Below are 22,509 nucleotides of genomic sequence, written 5' to 3'. Positions count from 1 at the left end.
TTGGATAAGTCTAAAACTATTATTGCGTATGACTTCAAACCTAACTGGCAATCGTAGCTCTTAAAGCCGCTGTCGAACTTTGATCTTGTCAACGAACTTGTCCATTAGATAAGGGATCATATATTCCTCCATTCTAGATATCATATGGACTGAGACATGGATTATAATCATTCTCTCTGTCCATTTTTTGTTTCCCGATTTCCGATTTATGACGACTGACTAATTGAACAAATCAAATCAGTCCTGGCCCGGCCGAGCACTTCCATTTGTCATCATCAAATCATCGAGGGGCCCACAGATATCGCTTTTATCCCGAAGGTAAAAGGAATGGATAAACTTCGACTCATATGGCTTGTTCTACTACTTTTTGAATCATACACAAAGGCACGTTTTATAGCACCGAGTTACCAAATGCGTTTTTGTGCAATCAATGTACAACCAACTCATAGTAACAACTCATATCTCTAGGTTTGAAGAATATAAGATATTATCGTCTCTTGATCACTCGTGATAAAATCCATGAAGTGATTCCAATGAGCGCGGGTTGAATCCAATACTCAGAATTTATGAGCACTCATGAGTGTTGTAGCCTTTTGTCCAACACCTTAGACCTCTACAAGCCAACCCATGACAGTATTAATTCATATCTACTTCCAACATATGACCGACTGTGGATGGTTTGAATAACTTAGTCATTCCGGAAGAATAACCTAGTTTATTCGAGAAGTCAAAACATGCAAAGTGAAATACAATAATAATTGAATCCAATATGGTATCAAAACCTATGAACATAAATAAAACACCTTTTATTTATCACCATATGATTACACATTATTCATTGTATACTGTTTCAGCTATCAACTTTATTCTTGAATTTAAAACAATAGTTGTCCCATGCTCCAAGCATGTACACTATGTTTTCTAAACACTAGTCATGCCATACACCAAGTATGCATACTATGTTTGTCTATGATCTTTACTTTGTGAACTATATCCATTGAACATAACTTCAATGATTCTCTTTTCACACTCCCAAATCCTTACTGCAAATGTAAGAATTCCAAATTCATGCCATTTACTGAAATCTGTTAGATTCTAAACTTATATGCATTGATCCTCTTGTAATGATTATGCACAAAGTCAGAAAGACTTGACAACAATCATTAAAGAGTATTCCAAAGGAGATTAGCTCCTTGGAAACATCCTTCTTGCATTAACTTTCCTAATCTTAAACAGATTGAAATTTCTAACTTTTAAACATTTCCAGATTCCATTTTGACTATCACTTATGAATAAGAGTTGCCTCCTTATAGACTATGTCAATATGGTCCTTCCAGAATTATCACTATACTTCCAACTGTCCTTGAGCAACCAATCTTTGGTAAACCTTAGATTGTCCCCGACAATTGTTTAATCCTTTTAGTCATATCCAGTTCTAAACATTTTCCCTTCTTAATGCCCCAAGCATTTTGAAAATTTTAGAAAGGATGAATATAGCACATATAATCGATCCTATATCCGAAGCATATGGGAAACGATTCATGATGTCTCACATAAAGACTAAACCAGTCTTTTGCTATACTATTTCCATTTCAATTTGCCAAGTTCTCGTAATTCAGATTATGAAAAAGGATGTCGTAATCATAATCGAATTTTAGAACGCAAATAATGGACCCATATACAGAATTTCCTTATGTTGAGCCATTCCAACATGAAATTCATATATATCCTTGACTAAATGATTAAAACCTCACGATCTAAGCTTATAGATTAGAGATGAAGTATAATTTCCTTTCCCTTAATTATAGCAAAACAACTCTTTCCCAATTGAAACTTTTGTTTCTATAATTAACATTGCTAACTTGCAATACTTATCATAATTATCATGCTCCCACTAACATGATGATTATTAGCATAACACTTATGCTCCTACTAGCTTTGACATGTACTCAGAAATCAGCTGACTTTCTTACCAAAGTTCAGATTTCTGATACTAGATTGTTTGGATAAAACTTTATCAAAATCATACACCTTCCCTTAGATAGCACACTTGTGTGTCTAAACAATTATGAAGAGGGATGCTGTAATCATAATGGTTAGACCTTTTTGCCACTTCTCACAAGTCCAGGTTAGTGTGCCGGTAAACCACACACGCTCCACTAACGACTTTGAGAATGCAAATATCACAATTGCTATCTAGCTAAAATCTACTTAGTGAAAGTGTTTCCTCACCATCATTTTTCATGAATCGGAGAGAAACCTTATGACACTTAGATTTAATGGTGTATGTGTTCTTATCCATGTGAATTGTCAAAACCATAGTTACAAGGCAAGGATAATGACAAATCCAAACTCATATGGACTGAACTCAATCTTAATTTCTTGCCACCTAATTGAGAACTCTAAGAACTCATATGCAAAGCCAACTTTAACTGGAATGGGCACAGAATATGTCAACACGATAGGTTATAAACCTCAAGTTGTGTGCTAGTGAAGAACTTCAGGTTTTATTCTTGATTAGTTCTTGATACTTTCAAGACCTTTAAGACTCCCACTGTCCTCTTGACATATAAGACTCCCCTGTCAAACATCCAAGAGATAGTGCGGATTCTAATCAAGACAAACACTTCACACAATTGGCCTTAGTTGGTCTTTGTTTTATCCAAAACATCACAACTTACCAATTTCAAATGTACAAGAGTAGAAAACTTTTACTCTTACATTTGACAAGTGTTTTAAACCTTCTCTAAGACATGTCACTCAAGTTACAATCTTAGAGTATAACTTTAAGAATTGTTTTTGGAACGAAGTATGAATCATCTTCTTGATTTAACCACTTCAACAATTCAAGGTTCCTCTTCTTAGCTATAAGAAAGCACTTAGAGGATGAATTGTGATAAGGTCTCTAAATCATTAAGATGATCATAAAAACTGATACGAAAGTACTCTCCCATCTTTTCAAATTTGAGAAACTTTTATCCTTCTGCCTGATTTGATTCTTCTTATTCGCTCTGTCATACATTGGAACCTTTTCCAATGTCTCAGAGTTATACTTAAGCTTGTAAGTATAATCATATTTACTGAGCTTTAGTAAACTATGACGAATAGTCTTATCAATCTTTTGTGGTGGACTTAATCAGTGCACAAGAATGTGTACTCGATCCCTTAGTCCTTCACTTGACTCACACATCCATGTGAACAAGTAATTAGTCTTAATTTTCCAATACTTGAAAGTTCACATTCATCATGCTATACAACTTGCATGATTCCAAGTTCCGGTCCAATTGAAACTTGGATGATGAGAATCTTTCCTTATTTGGTAAATTTAGACATTACCACAAATGAAAGAATCAATTTCATATTTCCACTCTTGCTATTAATCGAATCATATAAGCAACAATTTTTCCTCAAATGCCATTGTAAGGATATTTTAAAATAAATAAAATCAAAAAAAAATTTTAAACTTGCGGAAAAACTTATCCTTACAATCCATATGAAAACTTGTTGTTATCTATTCCTAAGCAATATATCATAACTCCTAAGAAGTAGCTCAAGAATCCGATCTTCAAACCATGCGATAGAAATCCATCTACGCGATCATATTCAACATATTCTTTCTTTAAGTTTCTCCACTTTTTCTTTGATTCTTAAACATCAACATGTGACCCAGTCACATCATGTATCAAGAATCTCAGAATGGAAACTTAGCAGAGTTAGATAGTGGACTTTACCTGAAGTAGAGTCAAACTTATTGACTTCAACATCCTTAGGTAAATTTGGCAGATTCGTAACCAATGTCCCTTCCTTTGGAAATTTAAACATATGGACCCTTTGATAATGGTACACAGGACTATCACAGACTTAGATTTTCTCTTTACCATTTGGTCAACCGAGTTGACTATGGCCGATCTCTTTCCATTAGGAAGAGAATGCTTTTCTGGATTTCCTGTGTCAATATTGTCAATGTCCATCAAGTTTTACTGAAGTTGATCTTAACAAATAGATAAGATCATTAAGGGTCTTGTCATAGTCTGTTTCATAGGTGTTCCAATAGAACTCACTATGTGACTTAGAAAGTAGTTGAACCACCAACTTTCTCAAGACTTTGACACCCAACTCTCCCGGCTTGTCAATATGTGACTACATCTCCAAGATGTGATCACACCTAGACCTTGCCTTGCCAATAGGGCTTGAGTGACCTTGAACTTGTGGGTTAGGGAGAATAATTGGAGGAGGTGAAAGAAGTATGATTTCCAAGGGACATCATCTTCATTTAGGAAAGCTTGTTTCAAGAGATTTGGGAAGATCATAAATTTCTAAACCAAACATGTTTTTGGGAGATATTATATTCAAGATAGTTGATTTAAAGTCCTTAATATGACACCCAATATGAAATATTAAGGCTAGGACCCAACAAACTATTTTATAACTTAGAAGAGGGATGCCGTAATCCAAGCTATAAAATATTTGAAGGTAGGTGAATGACGATCCACCAATTTCCACCATGAAAAACGAAATAATAATTAGGTTTTTAATTGGTTTTGAAACTCCTAGATCTTTGAGATTCATTGAACTGTTCAATGGCATGTTTCAATCTCGAGTGTGCCCTTCAGGTTTTGTGACCGGGATGCCGAGGATCACAAAACAAGGTGTGAAGTAACCATGCAAATTACTTGGTACCCTTAAGTGTTTACCCCTCAATCAATGTGCCGGTTAACCACACACGCTCCATCGATACTATGATAAACATTAAGTTACCCTTTGCCTACCTTGTTAAATACAAGTTAGTGTGCCGGTTAACCACATACGCTCCACTAACCGACTTAAAGAAAGTGCAAAGTGTAATTTCATGGATTAGCACCTTATTCACATTTTCCTAAGTAACTAAGATTGGGAATTATTAAGAGTTTAGTTACTTAGTATTTATCATTAATACTTTTAATGAAGGGAGAATTATAGTCCTGTCAAACTCGTTCGGCTAACGACCCTCCACCGGTCAAGCAAGCGGTGGGTGAGAGTGGACACCCATTAAGTTGCCATTTTATAGGCAACAACCTTATACCCACCTTATAGACCGGCTTCGTGAATGAGGCGTACTAGCGGTAAGACTGACTTTACTCTTATACATATATATATTATTAACTTATAATATTATAAAGTTTAAGGGTTGAATTTTAACTCTTTAAAATTCTAAGGGCTAACTTGGAATTAAAGTATTCATAAGTGAAAACTTTTCAAATTCCAAAACTTGAGTGCAAGTTTTGAAACTATTCAAAACTAATTAATTCCATAACTTATGTGTTTAAAGTAGTTTTAATCCAAAAACTCTTCAAGTTCCATAACTTGAGGAGAAGTTATGGAAGACTTTAAACTAATAAAAGAATTAACTTTTCTTTATTTTATAACTTATGGAATTAATTAAGGTTACACTTTTTTTTAATTTATTATTTAATGAAGAGACTCTTGGTCCTCCATAACTTGAGGACAAATTATGAAGTCATAAACCCATTTAATTAGAACTAGACTCTTCATTTTTGTAACCTTTGCCAACTATAATGAGTTTTATGAAACTTAAATGTGACTTTTCATATAACTTGAGGACAAGTTACAAAAACACATTTTAGAATCAACTCTTAGATTAATTTGGATTGAAAACAACTATTTCACTCAATTTTTCTATTAATCTAAGCAACTCATAAGAACAAGATAATTTAAATCAAACTTTTTCATGTAATTAGTCTAAACCTTAAACTAATACAAAACATGAATCTATTGACAATTATCTTTGAAATTGGATTAGCATGAACATTACCACATCAAAAACAAGTTTATAAGTTCAAAAACATCTTAGGGTAATGTTCCTAGTCCAATTCCAGCAAAAAAAGTCGAATTTATGCTGTCTGGGGGTCCAACTCGTCGAGTGCATGAACCAACTCGGCGAGTTGGATCGATTTGATCACTTTTTAGGCATGGACTCGCCGAGTCTGATGGTCAGACAGCAACAATTTCGATTTTTTAAGCAGTTTTGCAAGTATAACAAGAAAACAAGCCTAGTCTCTGATACCACTGTTGGGTTTTGAGCATTCTAACACTCCTATGGTGTACATGCAACCCTATAAACCTTGGATCTATGTTTTCTCTATAATACATGCAAATAAGAACTTTCCAAGGCTTTAATCCTAACTAGCATATTATGAAGTTCTTATACTACAAAGTACTAGTTAGATGACATACCTTTTGATGTAGCTTGATGTCTTCAAGCTTTAAGAGCTTAGCCCCAATAGTGTGGAAGCCTCAAATGGAATCACAAATCACCAAAAACACCTTGGAAGACTTTAGAGAATATGGATACTTGGTTCTCTCTAGTGAAATTTGCTAGCCCTTCTTAGTGTACCACACTAGTACCAATTTCACCAACCAAGGACATCTTTATATAGTGTGGAGGATTAGGGTTAAACCCTAATACCCATGACCTTTCATTTCCTAGGATCCATGGGTTAAACACTCCATGGACTATCCATGAAAGCTTAGCCCAACCTAAATGAACTTGGCCCCATTCCATATATATAAGAGTCCATATTTAATTAGTTCCTTTTGATCACTTAATTAATTATAAATTAATTCTTGATCAATACTAATTAAATAATATGATTCCATATTAATATATTAGAACTTATAATATATTAATATTAATCATAAACATACTATTCTCAAAAGATTATCCATATAAATTGTGTCGGTGAAGTGCAACCCAAATGGACCATGCCAGGTCGGGTCAAGTACATACCAAATATAGTTATGGACTTAGACATTAATCCAACAACTCTAAGACTCAATTTTGGAACAAAGTATGATTCATCTTTTGATTTAACCATTTCAATAATTCACGATTCCTCTTCTTAGCCAAACAAATGCACTAAGATGTCCTTAGAGGATCAATTGTGATATGGTTTCTTAATCACTAAGATAAGCATAAAACATGATATTGCAAGTACTATCCCATCTTTTCAGATTGGAGAAACTTTTTATCTTTCTGCCTAATTTGATTCTTCTTATTCGTCCTGCCATACATTGAAACTTTTCCAATGTTTCAGAATTACACTTAAACTTGTAAGCATAACCATATTTACTAAACTTTAGTGAATCATGACGAATAGCCTTACCGTTCTTTGTGGTGGACCTGATCAACGCACAAGCAAGTGTACCCGATCTCCTAGTCCTTCAATTGACTCACATATACATGTGAACAAGGAATTAGTCTTAATTTCCCAAAGATGAAAATTCTCATTCATCATACAATACAAGTTGCACGATTCCAAGTTTCTATCCAACTGAAACTTGGGTGATGGAAATCTTTCCTTATTTGGTAAATTATGAAAGAATCAAATCCATCTTCCAATATTGTTATCAATGGAATCATATAAACAACAATTTTCACAAATCCCATTGTAAGGATACTTAAAATAAATAAAATCAAAAGCTTTCCTTTTATTTTAAAATTGCAGAAAAACTTATCCTTACAATGCAAATACATATGAAAACTATGTCGTTATCCATTCATAAGCAATCTATTATGACTCTTAGCAGCAACTCAAAATTCTGATCTTCGAATCATGCGATCGAAATCCATCTTCGCAATCAGATTCAACACTCTTCTTCTAAGCTTCCTCTCTTTTTCTGATTCTACAAAACATCAAAATGCGACCTAGTCACATCATATAATAAGAATCTCCAAATAGGAACTTAATAAAGTTACATAGTGGACTTTACCTGAAGCATAGTCAAAATTTTTGACTTTTATCATCCTAGTGAACTTTCAGGTAAATAGGGAAGCTTAGCAACCAATGCCCCTTCTTTTGGCAGTAGAAACATATGGACTCTTTAGTAATGGTACATGGGACTATCTCAGACTTAGCCTTTCTCTTTACCATTTGGTCAACCGGGTTGCCTATGGCCGATCCCTTTCCATTGGGAAGAGAAGACTTTTCTGGACTTCTAATGTTATCATTGTCAATATCCATGTAAGTTTGGGAAGTAGATCTTCCAATCAAATTTGCTTTACCAGTGCTCCAAATCATTCCTGATTCAGCAGCAACAAGCAAATAGGTAAGATCATTAAGGGTCATGTCGTGATCTGTCATCAGGGAGTGACTAATAAACCTAGTCAACAACCAACTTCCTCAAGACTTCGACACCTAACTCTCCCGACTTGTCAATATGTGACTTCATCTCCAAGATGTGAGCACATATAGACATTATTTGCCAATACGGATTGAGTGACCTTGAACTATTCAGGAACTTGTGGGTTAGGGAGAACAAGTGGAGGAGGTGGAGGAAGTGAAGTATGATTTCGAGTCCCATTAATGCATGGAAAAGGGACTAATCTTTCACCTTGATCGCCATGTGGGATTCATCTTCATTAGGAAAGCTTTATCCAAAAGGATAAGGAAGACCATAGTTGTCATAACAAGACATCTATGAGGAAGAAATTCAATTTTAGTTGATTTAAGTCCTTATTATAACACCTAATATGAAATATTAAGGCTGGGACCCAACACAATATTTTATAAGTTGGAAGAGGGATGTCGTAATCCAAGCTACAAAATATTTGAAGGTAGGTAAATGACGATTTACCAATTTCCACCATGAAAAACAAAATTTAACGTTAGGTTTTAAATGAATCGAAACTCCTAGATCTTTTGAGATTCATTGAACTATTCAATGGCATGTTCAAATCTCGATTATTCCCTTTAAGTTTGTGACTGGGATGTCGAGGATCACAAACAAGGAGTGAATAACCATGCAAATTAACTTGGTACACTTAATGTTACAACCACCTAATCAATGTGTCGGTTAACCACACACGCTCCATTGATCTATGATTAACATCACGCTACCCTTTGCGACACATTGTCAGTCCTAGATTAGTGTGTTGGTTAACCACACACGCTCCATTAACGACTTAACAAGGTGCAAAGTGCAATTTGATGGGTTAGCACCAAATTCACATTTTCCTAAAGTAACTAAGATTGGGAATTTAATAAAGTTTAGTTACTTTATATTTATCTTTATACTTTTAATGAACGGAGAATTAATGTTCTATCCTACCCGTTCGGCTAATGATCCTCCACCAGTCAAGGAAGCGGTGGGTGAGAGTGGACACCCATTAAACTGTCATTTTATAGGCAGTAACCTTATACCCCCTTATAGATCGGCTTCGTGAATGAGTCCTAGTAACGGTAAGACTGACTTTCTTCTTATACATATATATAAATATTAAACCTATAATATTATAATAGTATAAGGGTTGAATTTTAACTTTTAGAATTCTAAGGGTTGGAATTAAAGTATACATGAGGGGTTAACTTTACAAATTCCAAAACTTAAGGGCAAGTTTTGAACAATTCAAAAACTTTTGCTTTCCATAATTTACGAGTTTAAAGTAGTTTAATGAAAAACTCTTCAAGTTTCATAACTTGAGGACAAGTTATGGAAGACTTTAAAAACATTTAAAAATGAGACTCTTCATTTTCATAAATTATGGAAATTTTATGAGTTTTAAAATTCATAAATGAGATTTTTCATATAACTTGAGGACAAGTTACAAAAACTCATATTATGAACAACTTTTAGATCAATTTGAATCGAAAACCAATTATCACATAATATTCCTATTAATCTAAACTAACTCATAAGAACAAGATAATTCATATCATCAATCTTCAAGAAATTAGCATAAACATATAAACTAATACAAATCTTAAAATTATGACAATTATCTTTTAATTGGAAGAGAATCATCATTACCATAACAACAAAATCAACTTTTAAGAACAAAAACATTTTGTGGTAATGATTCTAATCCAAAACAGGCCAAAAAACTTGAAATTTTGTTGTCTGGACTGCCAACTCGTCGAGCCCCATAGTGGACTCGACGAGTCCAAGGCAAAATGCATGCTACTCGGCGAGTCACCCAGTGGACTCGGCAAGTTCACTGGGCAGAAGGCAAAAAAATTCGATTTTTTCACTTTGAAAACTTATAAAACATCAAGTATAATAGAAAACTACCCACGGATCTGATACCACTATTGGGTTTTAGTATACTACAAAATCCTATGGTGCACATACAACTCTAAATGTCTTGCATCTATGTTTTCTCTAATTATACAAGTAATAGTGTTTCCAAAGCATTAAGCCTATAACTAGCATGCAATTGACATAAATAATATGAATACTAGTTAGGATGACATACCTCTTATGTAGCTTGAAACTTTGTTATATTTGGCCTTAAGAGCTTAGCACCAAAAAAATGAATGTCTCAAATGGCTCACAACTCACCTAGGACAAAGGTGGCTTTTGAGAGAGAATCTCCATGCACCAAAAACACCTCCATGAACTCCAAGAACTAGTGTAGGCATTTTTTAGCTATAGAGCATATATTTATATGGAGGATTCCAAGGGTCATAGGTATAACCCAAATACATACCCATGGGTATGATCCATGGTTCATGTGGCCCAACTCTTTATGTATCCATACATAATCTTAGTCCAACATGGATCATATGCCTAACACATATAAATATAACTAATTACCATAATTAGTCCCCATAGATTTAATTAGTCTCTTTTGATCACTAAATTAATTCCAAACTAATTCTTGATCAATACTAATTAAAACATATGATTTCATATTAATATATTAGAACTTATAATATATTAATAAATCATATATAACCTTTTCTCAAGAATCCACCCTAACAAATTGTCCTGGTGTTATGCAACCCAAATGGATCATGCTACTCTCGGGTCGAGTACATACCGATAACAGTTATGGGCTTAGACATCTAATCCAACAGTATGTTATGTTGTATTTTGGGAACTAACTAAGCTTTTGCTTACAGTTTATTTGAGTGTTCTCAGGTACTTCCGGTACTAATGGGAATGGCCCGGTTTGATGGCGTAACATCGACTCACAACAATTTTCGTATTTATCGATATTGATACTTTGATATTTTGATATGATATGATGTAATGGATTTTGAGAAACAAATTATGATTATAATTTCTACTTTAAAAAAATCATCTGGTTTTTTGGGCTGTTACACTCCTAGGCCACCCAATGTATCTTCTAGGTATCCTCGTTCCCACCCTATAAGAACTTTCTTCTTATTTTCTCAATTTTTTCATTAACATATGAGGAGCTCTGAAGAGGGATAGGTAATACGTAGACAAGTTTCCTAACACCGATTTTATAAGAGTTAACCGCCCCTAAATGAGAGGGTTCTTGCTTTCCAAGACAAGAGCTTAGCATGGAATTTGTCTATTATGGGCTACCGATTCTTTACACCCACAAGAACCCCGAGATAGATGAAAGGTAGAGATCCCGCTACACACCCAGGTATCGAGGCCCATTGGAATGTTTCATGCACAGAAGCTCCAATCCCTACCACCTTTGATTTTTGGAAATTCGCCTGAAGAGACATGGAAACATTTGAGTATCCGGGTTAGATTTTTCAGGTTTAAACTCATATCATTATTATATCTAATATATATACGAGTAAATATTAATAAAAAGTTGAATATATATATATATATATATATATATATATATATATATATATATATATATATATATATATATATATATATAACAAAAATTGAGAATTTAAGGGTGGGTCAAGGCTCACCTGACTCTCATGTGGCTCCGCCCTTGAGCAAAATGATTGTTAATTACATGTTAAATAACCAACCAACTATGTACCTACTAGAAAACAATAATAACATGCTCATGTATTTGCTATATAAAAACAACATCAAATCGAAATTGTACTGAACGACCAAGAATATGAAAAGGCCAAGAATCACATTGCAAATATATTAAAAATACATTTTTCAACATGATTACTTTATTGAATAATTCTATATATAAAATTATTGTTGGAAGTAAACTTTTAAAATTTAATGAAGTTCATGAAATCAGTTTTTCAAATAAATTTATTTTGCTAATTCGTGCTACTAATTTCACGGATTAAATGATCATTATATTTTAGAAGTTAATAACATTGTTAATTTGTAATGTATAACTTTACTTTATTATTATTATTTTAATGATTAACTAAAAAAAAGTCATGAACATCACAAATTATTTTTGTCAAATGTAGAAAAATGTCAATGCCATAGAACATTTAAAGCCACGGACGCGGTTTAGTTGAAATTAATAAGGTTGCGGAACTCATAAGAGAAGTTTGCGGTGAGACACACGGTACTTGTACTCCTTGGAGTCTTACTCCATACAATAATAATAGAAAATTAATGATACAAAGACTATTCACATTAACAATATAATCCTATTCAAAACTTTTATTTGAAGAACATTCAATCTAAATTTCAATCCAAATTTCCACACTCATTAGATATTTTAACCAAAATCAAATTTTATTTTATTAAAAATTTTATTTTATATCAAAACAAACAAGTAATTTATTTTAAATATAAAAGTGAAGAAAATTAGACATTTATCAAACATATTTAATAAAATAGATAAATCAACTTGTAATTGTAACATAAAATATACAATTATATATACAATAGATGCAAACTACCTGAAATATAAAACTACAATGCAAAAGATACAAACTCCATATTTAATAAATAAACTATTAATAAGTCGGATTAACTTTCAGAAACATTATTTAATAAAACAGAATTTAAATACGAATGATCCATAATAACAAATACGAATTAAAAAATAATAAAAATGAAGAGTTTATAATGAATATGAAATATGTCAATGTTGTACTTTCTCTCTCTCTCTCTCTCTCTCTCTCTCTCTCTCTCTCTATATATATATATATATATATATATATATATATATATATATATATATATATATATATATATATACTAGTCGTTTACCCGCGTCAAACGACGGGTGTGACAATAGTGGTTAAATGCTGAAAGATGAATTAAACCCTAGAAATAGAAACGTCAGCGATATATATCCAAAATTTGTGAACAGAAATTGCGATATTTGGGGAAATACGGAGATAAGGAATGAACCGGGTCAAAATAGCCTAAGAATAGGGGATAAGAGATTTGACCTTTTCAACTGTTAACCATATGTACTCTACTCTTTTTGTAATGCATAAATTGATTGTACAAATGCATTGTATGTTTGTACGACTTAAAATTCAACATTTGACCAAAAATGCTTTATAAGGTAATTAAGATAAGATATATATAAACATAGAAAATGATATACACATAGTGGTCGATTATATATCATGTAAAAACTTGTAAAAACACAATTTCTCAACATCACCATCTATTATATCAATTGAGGATTAATAGACAAGCGGTTTTCACGTACTTACATAGAAACCCCACTACAACAATCTTATATTGCTCTCAAAATGAAACCCTCAACCTAATCTAACATATGTATAAGAATAGACGAAAGCTTGTTACAAACCCTAATATGTATATGTGAACTGAGAGAGAACGAGAGTGAAGGAAAACATATTGAGTGAAAAATGATACCACCTTCAGTTGTCCAAGCCTTAAGTACCCAGGTCACATTGGATCCTAAGATCCGTGTGTAAACCCGGATGAATTTTTGATATATACTTCCAGCCCCCTCAACACCTCATAAATAAACTTGCACACAAATACTACAAAATATATCCAAATTTTAAAAGATAACAAAATGTTAGTTTGTTTATTATAAAAAATATTATTTATTTTAATAGCCCCCCCCCCCCCTCAAACTAACCATTTTGAAAGCAATTATTTAGAAGAAAAAGGATTAATCAAACACAGTTTATCACTAAGAATCTCATGTTGTGAAGACATTAGAGACTTAGTGAATATATCCGCAACCTGATTAAAAGAACTAATCTTAATCAATTTAACAACTCCTTTTACAATTTTTTCTCTTATGAAACGAACATCAATTTCGAAATGTTTGGTTTTATCATGAAAAACAAGATTCATAGCCAATTTAATGGCAAAATCATTTTCACAAAAAAAATATTTACTAGAACAACACTTTTAAAACCAATATCATATAAAATTTTCAAAACCCAAATTACTTCATAAGACAATGAACCCAAAGCCCGATATTCAGACTCTGTGGAAGAAGGTGATATAGTAGACTGCTTCTTGCTTCTCCAAGAAATAGGAGAATCACAAAAATAAACCACATAACCACTAACATACTTTCTAGAGAAAAGTCTCTTAGCCTAATCAGCTTCTAAATAGCCTTTTAACAAAAGAGAATCAGAATGAGACTTTAAATAACTAACACCTTTACCAGGGTTGAGTTTAAGATACCTTATCAACCTCATTGCAACTTGTAGATGAGCTTTAGTGGGTTTATACATATATTGGCTTAATACTTGAACAACGTATGAAATATATGGCCTAGTAATCGTAAGGTAAATAAGTTTTCAAACAAGTTTCTAAAAATCAGTTATATTCTCCAATAAAACATCATTGTTATTATCAAAAACAATATTTAACTCAAGAGGAGTCTTAACAGGTTTGCAACCTAGCATACCAAAATCATGAAGTAGCTCCAAACAATATTTTCTTTGAGACAAAGAAATCCCATTTGGAACATCCATAACTTCAATACCTAAAAATATTTTAATTTTCCCAAATCTTTTATAAGAAACTGAGATTTCAGAAAATCTTTTACTTTGGTTATTTCAGACACACAATTTCCAGTAATAATGATATCATCTACATATACCGACAATATTATAACCATCTTTCCAGAAACTTTAACAAACATAGAGTAATCATTACAACTCTATTTAAAACCAAAACAAACTAAATAATTATTCAACTTTTCATTCCACTTACATGGAATCTGCTTTAAAGCATACAATGACTTTAACAACTTACAAACTCTGTTGTCATTTTTACTATGATATTGAGGAGGTAAAACCATATAGACATCCTCTTCAAGAGAACCATATAAAAAAGTGTTGTTAATGTCAAACTGATACAAATTCTATCCACAAATTCTAACCATAGTTAACAACTAAGGTAATAACCACATGAATACTAACAATTTTGGCTACAGGAGCAAAAGTCTCCTAAGGACAGTCGAGAATGGAGTTTGTATTAACCAGTTATGAATTTCACACAGACATTAACAGTCTAAATATGAATTTTTCTTAGAGCAAGAATTAGATGTTGAGACCTTAATGAAAGTTGTAGAGCTCATCGAGAGGGTTCCGGAGATATAAAGAACATCAAAAACGGAGCTCGTATGTGAAAGTTATGGTCGTCCGAAGATCTGCAAAAATTACACTACGCTCATGACGTGGTAGCACCAGAGTGTGCCACATGGCCACAGCGGGTAGCCAACCCTTTCGCGAGACCGAGCGACATGGCATGACGTGATCATGACACGTGGCTTCACCTAAATGTGACACGTGGCATGACCGGAGGCGGCGTCGACAAGGCGAGGTGGACCAAGGCTGAAACGATACATGGACCAACCAAGGGAGGACACGTCACCATGAGTGTGGCACGCACAAACTTAGAGTGTTGTGTGCCTCATCCGTTTTCCTATAAAACCCCTTTGAAAACTGATCCTTCTCCCATATAATCCATCGAGAACCTCTTTGGAGATATTTATTTCCTTGAATCCGATTCCTTTGGGCTTTTAAGATATTTTAGTAAGGTTCTAAGGTCTCGGAAAGCCCAGCAAATACGAGCTTTCGGTTTCCAGATTCTACCCGCGTAATTTTCCTAGTTTTCGCTAAAACCTCTATAAGTTAAGCTACACTCTTTTGCTTTCAGTGTAATTTATATTTATAGTCATAAGTTGTAATTATGAACCTTAAATAAGACTTATCAATAATTCCAAGTCATTATACTGATTGATCTACTTATGGGGATGATGTCTATGCTGGATTTAGTGAGGTGTTTAAAGTGGGATTTCCAAACAGTGTACTTTGTATACCAAATGGACCCTACCTTCGATATGATCCTACCTGTGTGTTCCTTACTTGATAGATATTGATGTAGACATCGAGATTAGTGAAGAATCTAAACTAATAATAGTCGCCATGTTAGAGGAAAATATAAAGTACCAAGGCAAAGTTCTACCCAAATTTTGAGGAATCCACCCTTATGAAGTGAGTGCATAGTCTCTTTCATGAAAATGATTTTAATACAAGTATTAATTTAAGTATTAAATATATGTTAGAAAGTTTATATGTGAGTTATATGTTTATTGCCTAGTTTTTGTGTTAGTAATATATTTGAGGATATATAATATGTGAACCAGAAATGGTTCCATGTACGATAAAAGATATATAACTATTATTACATGATAACAATAATAAAAATATTATCGAAGGGATAAATAAAAAATATATTAATACCTAAATACTATGTGCTAAATACACGCACTAAATCAAGATAGTGTTGTCTAAACAAAATTGGTATTGAGAGTCTACTAGGTTTTCCCGTTAATAAAGTAGGACTTATTATAAATACCTAGTTCAATTAAGTTTGATATCAGGTATTCTCATTCGGGTTATGTATGTGTAAGTTAGAAACGGATAGTAGATTTCTGTTCCTTGACAAATTCAGGTGTTGAGGGTACGAAACACATACCGGACTACAAATTGTATTCCTTTTTTTTGGATGAACAGTAATGGTGGGTCCAGATCAGACAACTGTAATGGTATGGCTGCAGAATATTTTTGATGACCAGAAATGGTGGGTCCTGATCAGAGAAATATAATGGTATATCTTCATAATCTTTTGGATGACCAGAAATTGTGGGTCCATATCAGGCAACTATAAAGGTATGTTTGGTCATCTTTCAGATGACAAACAGTTGATTATTCTAAATGATTCATTAGGCAGGATAATCCTTTTTGATAATCATAGACTAGGATCTGTGAGATCAATTGGCGTGGGTATGTTAGGTATGAGGGTTTATAGATATCCAAGTCGAATACGTATCTATATATTGTTTTGTAACAATTTGTTTTACAATATTAAGTTATATATATATATATATATATATATATATATATATATATAATATAACATTGTAGGATTGAAATCCCTATGTACTCACCAGGTTTCCCAACCTGACTCACTCAGCTTCTTTGTATCATAGATAGCGGTACAAAGGTACCTACATGATGACAGATTCGAGGAGATGTAGATTGATAATCTAAGATATTATAAGGCTTGTTTATGCTTGTTTTGTATCAGTTATGACATCTCAAGCTTTTATAAATCAATGAAAAACATTTCTTCGGAAATACTTTTACAGGACCAAATTCCGCATTTATAAATAAACTTTGTTTTAAATAAGAATAAACAAAAAGTTTTAAAATGGTCGTAAAAATGGAGATGTCACAATTGGTATCAGAGCATTAGTTTAAGCAAACTAGGAATATTTGAGGATTTATAGACTTAAACATAGAATGTTAAGCGATGACTGTGAGATGAGTGTCTATTTTATTTAGATCGTTCACCTACATCGACATAAGCACTAACTTATTGTAGGATAAGATTGTCTAATTTGCTTTTATATGCTAAATGGTTTGAATTATAGCATATATTAGGTTGCCTATCTAAATTGTTGTTACTTGATTAAATGAAAGGTCTATTGCCGACCATAACTTAGATAAAGAAATTTTATGTGTTCAGACTTCTAAACGTTTAATTATGGTATCATAACTGCCATATAACTTTTCGAAGTAATAAGGAGGATTTAAACCTTCCGTGTCTATATTTTCATCTCGGTATACTGTACACTCGTTTCGATCTATAGAACAGTATGACAATCATGAGGACGGCAGAGTCGTCAATAACAAGGGACCTCCAACACCTCAAAACGTCGGAGTAGGAGCTGCCCAACTCAACATTCAAGATGCTCGATTAATGATGCAATATCTGCTCGATCAGCAACAACATGAGTTTAGGGATCTCCTGATTCAAGGGCTAGCTAACACTAGAGGTGAAGCACCAGTAGTAGTGGAGCGAGTCAACAATGGACCGATTCCTTTTCACGCAACAACATTATAGGAAGGAAACAATGACTTAAATAGTTATCAAGGACCAGAAGAGGTCCGCAGGGATGATAAACGCAGAGGCCACTGCAACTATAAAGATTTTATGACTTACAAGTCATCATCTTTTAACGGAAAAAAGGAGCCAGTGGGAGTAATGGAATGGATCTCGGAAATGGAGTTAGCTTTTTTCACATGTGGTTGCTGTGACATCCCCATTTTCACGGCTAGGAAAAACCGATTTGTTTATGCTTTGTTTTATAAAATCAGAGTAATCCTTTGATTAAAAGAGTTGCGGAATTTGTTCACAAAACAAAATATGATAAGAATTTATCAAAGCATTTCTTTAAAGAAATGTATTTTCATTAAATAACAAACTCTCGGGATGTCATGTTCCGTTACAAACCAAAAGCATAAACAGTATAAAATAGACCTTACAACATTTATTTATAACTACTGATCTATAATCCAAAATCTCTCGTCAAGTCCACCAACTTATACTCTTGTGCCATTACCTGTAATGCAAAGAAAACTGAGTGGGTCAGGCTTGGGAGCCTGGTGAAGATATAGGGTTTTCAACCCACAATAATATAATTATTATTTTCAATCATCAAACAATCAACCCAATTACCCATCCCCATTATCTTCATTATTTCTTAAGGTTTTACCCTAAGAATCGACTATCCTTCCTTCATTCGTTCCTAAGGATTGACCAAAGGAATAGGCACAAAATCCATTGCTAGCCGAGGTTCCTATAACCAACACTAAATCCATAGTTGCCAAGGTTCATCAATACATTACTAAATCCATAGCTACCAAGGTTCATCTACACTGTACTAAATCCATAGCTACCATCATATTATTATAAGGAACTAAATCTATAGCTGCCAGGGTTTTTAGAGTACACCGGTGAACATCAAGTCCACAATACCTACAAGTTGCAAGCTTGCTAGTGTTCCACAGGACTGTCTAGAATATTCAGTGGTTGTCATCCCTACTCTGATGAATGATGGGGCCATCGTTTGGGTAAAGGTTTCACTCATTTTTCACCTGTCACCCTCACCTCATGATCTATATCATCTTTCGTCTCATCCTCAAACTCATCTTTCATCACACACCAACTATTTCATCTACCCATGTTCTGCCCAACATATTTGTAGATATAAATTACATATATAGTCTAAATCATTTAAAAACCTGCATAAAACATTCATTCTATAACCATCTCAATTAACAAACAACGTATAAACACATAACATGTATTTCATAACAAATACTTCATATATATGCGGTAAAAGAAAGTAACTACACACTCACTTGATAAAACGATGATCGGACAGCACCTCGTCTCTTAAAATAATCTTTTTTGATAAAACCGGGACGTTTTCTCCAAAACTGGGCTTCACGCGGGCAGAGTTTCGGCTCGAAAACTATTTTTCTCAGGATCTTCGGGGCTTCGGGACTTGCTTCGGGTGTCGGGATTGATACCGGGACTTCAGGGGTATAAATTGTTGGGTTTTGAGCATTCTAACACTTCCTAAGTGTACATGCAACCCTAAATACCTTGGATCTATGTTTTCTCTATTATACATGCAAATAAGAACTTCCAAGGTATTATCCTAATCTAGCATACAAAACAATAACTATAGCAAGATAGAATACATACCTCTTTGGTGTAGAAAGTCTTCATGAAGCTTGAGTGCCAAGTGCCCCAAGTGTGACACCTCAAATGGTTCACACAACACCAAATACACATGGATTAACTTGAGAGAATTCTACACTTCATGAAAATCGGCTAGCCCTTTGTTACTCTCTCTAGTGGCCGATTTTTCCCAAGAATGTGATCTTTATATAGTGTTACAATTAGGGTAAACCCTAATTGTCATGACTTTCCATTTCCTTGGATCCATGGGTTCAAATACACCATGGAGCATCCATGGACCATCCTATGAGTTTTAGCCCAACTTGATTATCCATGGAGCATTAGCCCACTATACAAGTATGGATGATTTACACAATCAACCCACATATTTAATTAGTCTTCTTTTGATCACTTAATTAATCCTAGATTAATTCTTGATCAATACTAATTAAATAATCTCATTATTCTTATTATTAATATACTAGAACTTATAATATATTAATAACCATAAGTGTCTTATTTCTCTCATTTAGTCTATCCAAGTGCATGATGCCATGCAACCCAAATGGACCATGCCGGGTCGGGTCAAGTCTTACCAATTATAGTTATGGACTTAGACATTAATCCAACAGTCTCCCACTTGGATAAGTCTAAAACTATTATTGCGTATGACTTCAGGAACCAACTGGCAATCGTAGCTCTCAAAAGCTTCTGTCGAACTCTGACCTTGTCGATGAACTCTGACCTTTGTCAGTGACTTGTCCATTAGATAAGGGATCATATATTCCTCCATTCTAGATATCATATGGACTGAGACATGGATTATAATCATTCTCTCTGTCCATTTGTTGTTTCCCGATTTCCGATTTATGACGACTGACTAATTGAACAAATCAAATCAGTCCTGGCCCGGCCGAGCACTTCCATTTGTCATCATCAAATCATCGAGGGGCCCACAGATATCGCTTTTATCCCGAAGGTAAAAGGAACGGATAAACTTCGACTCATATGGCTTGTTCTACTACTTGTTGAATCATACACAAAGGCACGTTTTATAGCACCGAGTTACCAAATGCGTTTTCGTGCTATCAATGTACTATCAACTCATAGTAACAACTCATATCTCTAGGTTTGAAGAATATAAGATATTATCGTCTCATGATCACTCGTGATAAAATCCATGAAGTGATTCCAATGAGCGCGGGTTGAATCCAATACTCAGAACTTATGAGCACTCATGATTGTTGTAGCCTTGTCCAACACCTTAGACCTCTACAACCCATCATGACAGTCTTAATTCATATCTACTTCCAAAATATGACTGACTGTGGATGGTTTGAATAACTTAGTCATTCCGAAAGAATAACCCAGTTTATTCGGGAAGTCAAAACATGCAAAGTGAAACACAATAATAATTGAATCCAATATGGTATCAACTCTTTGAACATAAATAAACACCTTTTATTTATCACCATATGATTACACATTATTCATTGTATACTGTTTCAGCTATCAACTTTAATCTTGAATTTAAAACAATAGTTGTCCCATGCTCCAAGCATGTACACTATGTTTTCTAAACACTAGTCATGCCACACACTAAGTATGCATACTATGTTTGTCTATGATCTTTACTTTGTGAACTAGATCCATTGAACATAACTTCAATGATTCTCTTTTCACACTCCCAAATCCTTACTGCAAATGCAAGAATTCCAAATTCATGCCATTTACTGGAATCTGTCAGATTCTAAACTTATATGCATTGATCCTCTTGTAATGATTATGCACAAAGTCAAAAAGACTTGACAACAATCATTACAGAGTATTCCAAAGGAGATCAGCTCCTTGGAAACATCCTTCTTGCATTAAGTTTCCTAATCTTAAACAGATTGAAAATTCTAACTTTGAAACATTTCCAGATTCCATTTTGACTATCACTTCTGAACAAGAGTTGCCTCCTTACAGATTATGTCAATATGGTCCTTCCAGAATTATCACTATACTTCCAACTGTCCTTGAGCAACCAATCTTTGTTAAACCTTAGATTGTCCTCGACAATTGTTTAATCTTTTTAGTCATATCCAGTTCTAAACCTTTTCCCTTCTTAATGCCCCAGGCATTTGGAAAATTTTAGAACGGATGATTATAGCACATGTAATCGATCCTATATCCGAAGCATATGGGACACGATTCATGATGTCTTACATAAAGACTAAACCAGTCTTTTGCTATAACATTTCCATTTCAATTTGCCAAGTTCTCATAATTCAGATTATGAAAAGGGATGCCGTAATCATAATCGAATTTTAGAACGCAAATAATGGACCCATATACAGAATTTCCTTATGTTGAGCCATTCCAACATGAAATTCATATATTTCCTTGACTAAATGATTAAAACCTCAAATCTAAACCTTATAGATTTGATATGAAGTATAATTTCCTCTCCCTTAATTATAGCAAAACAACTTTTTCCCAATTGAAATTTTTTGTTTTCTATAATTAACATTGCTAACTTGCAATACTTATCATAATTATCATGCTCCCACTAACATGATGATTATTAGCATAACACTTATGCTCCCACTAGCTTTGACATGTACTCAGAAATCAGCTGACTTTCTTACCAAAGTTCAGATTTCTGATACTAGATTGTTTTGATAAGTCTTTATCAAAATCATACACCTTCCCTTAGATAGCACACTTGTGTATCTAAACAATTATGAAGAGGGATGCCGTAATCATAATGTTTAGACCTTTTTGCCACTTCTCACAAGTCCAAATTAGTGTGCCGGTTAACCACACGCGCTCCAC

This window comes from Lactuca sativa, chromosome 5 (assembly GCF_002870075.4).
Source record: "Lactuca sativa cultivar Salinas chromosome 5, Lsat_Salinas_v11, whole genome shotgun sequence".
NCBI lineage: Eukaryota > Viridiplantae > Streptophyta > Magnoliopsida > Asterales > Asteraceae > Lactuca > Lactuca sativa.
This window is presented reverse-complemented; position numbering follows the sequence as displayed.